Source organism: Mus pahari, chromosome X, assembly GCF_900095145.1.
Source record: "Mus pahari chromosome X, PAHARI_EIJ_v1.1, whole genome shotgun sequence".
Taxonomy (NCBI): Eukaryota; Metazoa; Chordata; class Mammalia; order Rodentia; family Muridae; genus Mus; species Mus pahari.
In genome coordinates, this window is record NC_034613.1 from 67,367,242 (window position 1) to 67,370,690 (window position 3,449).

At 40.2% G+C, this 3,449-nt stretch overlaps 1 pseudogene; it reads right to left on the minus strand.

Moving 5' to 3' along the window:
- Nucleotides 1–1,460: 1,460 nt before the first annotated feature.
- Nucleotides 1,461–2,440, minus strand: LOC110314219 (annotated as a pseudogene).
- Between the last annotated feature and the right edge of the window lie 1,009 nt (nucleotides 2,441–3,449).

The following is a 3,449-nucleotide window of genomic DNA, read 5'->3' on the forward strand; positions in this document are numbered from 1 at the left end:
CACTCCTCCATTGTTGGTGGGATTGCAAGTTGCTACAACCACTCTTGAAATCAGTCTGGCCATTCCTCAGATAAGTGGACATAGTACTATAGGAAGATCCAGAAATACCTCTCCTGGGCATATACCCAGAAGATCTTCCAACTGGTAATAAGGACACATGCTCCACTATTTTCATAGCAGCCTTATTTATAATAGCCAGAAGGTGGAAAGAACCCAGATGTCCCTCAACGGAAGAATGGATACAGAAAATGTGGTATCTTTACACAATGGAGTACTACTCAGCTATTAAAAACAATGAATTTATGAAATTCTTAGGCAAATGGATACATCTGCAGGATATCATCCTGAGTGAGGTAACCCAGTCGCAAAAGAAGTCACTTGATATGCACTCACTGATAAGTGGATTCTAGCCCAGAAACCTAGAATACACAAGATACAACTACAAAACACAAGAAAATCAAGAAAAAGGAAGACCAACATGTGGATACTTCATTCTTCCTTAGAATGGGCTAAGACGAAAGGATGGACCATTCAGATACTGCCCCACCCGGGTATCCATCCCATAATCAGCCACCAAACGCAGACAGTATTTCATATGCCTGCATGAATATGCTGAAAGAACCCTGATATAGCTGTCTCTTGTGAGGCTATGCCAGTGACTGGCAAATATAGAAGTGGATGCTAACAATCATCTATAGGATAGAACACAGGCCCCCCCAATGGAGGATCTAGAGAAAGTATGCAAGGATCTGAATGGGTCTGCAACAACAATATGAACAACAGTATGAACTAACCAGTATCCCCCAGAGCTTGTGTCTCTAGCTGCATATGTAGCAGAAGATGGCCTAGTTAGCCATCATTGGGAAGAGAGGCCCCTTGGGCTTGCAAACTTTATATGCCCCAGTACAGGGGAACGCCAGGGCCAAGACGTGGGAGTGGTTGTATAGGGCAGCAGGGTAGGGGGAGAGTATAGGGGATTTTCCAGATAGCATTTGAAATGTAAATGAAGAACATATCTAATAAAAAATAAAAAGTAAACAAATAAGATACAAGACCAGTATGTAAATTAGAGAAAAATGGTAAAACAGCTCTCGGTGGCTAGAACTTAAGAGACTCTGAACAACAGTGAGTAGGGTTAAGTCTTTTGGTAAAGAAAACACTCCAACTTTAAGTGATAAATGATACAATCTCAATGCCCTGGTACTGTAGTGTGTGAGTTAACAGAGCTTTCCCTTCCTCTATAATGTAAGTGGAAAGAAGTCTGCAAAAGACTGAGGTGGGGGGAACCCATTTGTCACAAGTGATATAGTTAGTAATGGTTTAGGGTTTAAAAAGTTCTGTCCTACATAGCAGGTGTCATGCACCTCATTGTTTATGATTAAACTGTGTGATTAAACACAGATGGGAAATTATTTATTGGCCATAATGAGCTATGATAAGACAGAGTCCAACTCCAGATCTCAAGGCTGGCTGCCAACCCTGCATTGGTCCAGCCCTTTCTGTAGTGCTCCTATCACATCGTCCAATTCCTCAAGTTATAATGAGGGGGTTGAGCATAGGAGTAAGGACTGCGTAGAAGATAGACACCATCTTGTCCTGACTTGGGGTCCGGTATCGTCTTGGTCTCAGATAGATGAACATGGCTGCTCTGTAGAAGAAGGAGACAACTGTCAGGTGAGAGGAACAGGTGTCCAGAGACTTTTTCTGGGATTTAGCAGAGTGCATATGGAGTAGAGTTCCTAGGATGTGGGTATAGGAGGCTACAATGATGGAGAAGGGAAACAGCAGCATGAAAATACAGCAAAGAAACACTACCTTCTCAAATAGGGATGTGTTCACACAGGCCAGCTTCAGCATGGAGAGCATATCACAGAAGAAGTGGTCCACTTCCCTCAAGCTACTATAGGGGAAGGTCATTACCATTACCATCTGCACCAGGCCTCTACTATCCCAAAGGCCCAAGAGCTCCCAAGGATCTGCAGACAGACCTTCTGATTCATGAGTACAGGATAGCGAAGTGGGTGGCTAATGGCTTCATAGCGATCATAAGCCATGAGTCCCAGCCAGAGCCCCTTAGACCCTACAAGACAGGCAAAGAGGCCAATTTGTATGCTACAACCCATGAAGGAGATGGGCTTCTTGCCAGACAGGAAGTTGACTGTCATCTTTGGCACATTGGTACAGACCAACATGATGCCCATGAGGGAGAGCTGACTGAGGATGAAGTACATGGGGGTGTGGAGTTGGGGGTCAGTGTAGATGAGGAGGATTAGGAGGACATTCTTACACAATGCTGCTATGAAGAAAAGCATGACATCAGAGAAAAGAAGAATATCTGTTGGGCTGTAGAAAAGATGCCCAAGAGGATAAAGTCATCTGTGCATGACTGGTTCAACCACATGGCCATGCTCAGTTACTGTACTGGGTCATCTGAAAACATAGATAAAAACATATTAACCCATACCTCTTTCCCTTGAGTCTTATTCCAGACTGAAACTTGTATTTGGAATGGAAAATAAATACAATTGCATTTCAAAAGAAAACTAGGACATGCAGGGCACAGAGAATTCAATATCCCCTTTTTTCTCATCCTCAAAGATTTTGAAATTCTTTCATTTTATTAGTGAGATTATCTGCTTGTGTTGAGATGACTAAAAGAGGAAATCAAGAGTACAGAAGCCAAGACTCAACACAAGGTAATATGAACTTCTATAGGACTATATTCTTAGAGTTAGGAAAAACCAGGGTTAATATCACCCTAATGAGAAGGGAATATTTTGGTGCAAAATATAAAATAAATTAAAAGTATCAATCATATGTGATTGTGGATCTGCTCTTCTAGAAATATATTAACACAAAGTAAATTTTCAGTAAAAATTTACTGAAGTAATAAGGAAAACAAATTTTATTCATAGAAGATATAATAGAAAAATTGATACATCTGTCAAAGAATATGCTAAGTGTGAAGAGTGCATAACACAAAGCATCCAGGAAAGTTGAAAATAATGAAAAGACCAATTCTACGAACAACTGGAATAGAAGAAGAGTCACAGCTCAAATACATAAAAATTATCTTCAATAAAACCATAGTAGAAAATTTCCCTAACCTATAGAAAAATGCCTATAAACATACAGGAATCTTACAGAAACAACGGCTTAGGCTCTAAGATGAAGAATTGATAAATGGGACCTCATAAAACTGGGAAGTTTATGTAAGACAAAAGACATAGTCAATAGGACAAGTCGGCAGTCTACAGACTGGGAAAAAAATCGTCACTAAACTCATATTTGATAGAGGGTTAATATCCAAAATATATAAAGAACTCAAGAAGATAACAACCAGAACCAAACAAGCAACCTAATCAAAAAAATGGGGTTTAGAACTAAACAGAGATATTACAACAGAGGAATCATAAATGGCTGTGAAGCACTTAAAGAAATGTTCAAAG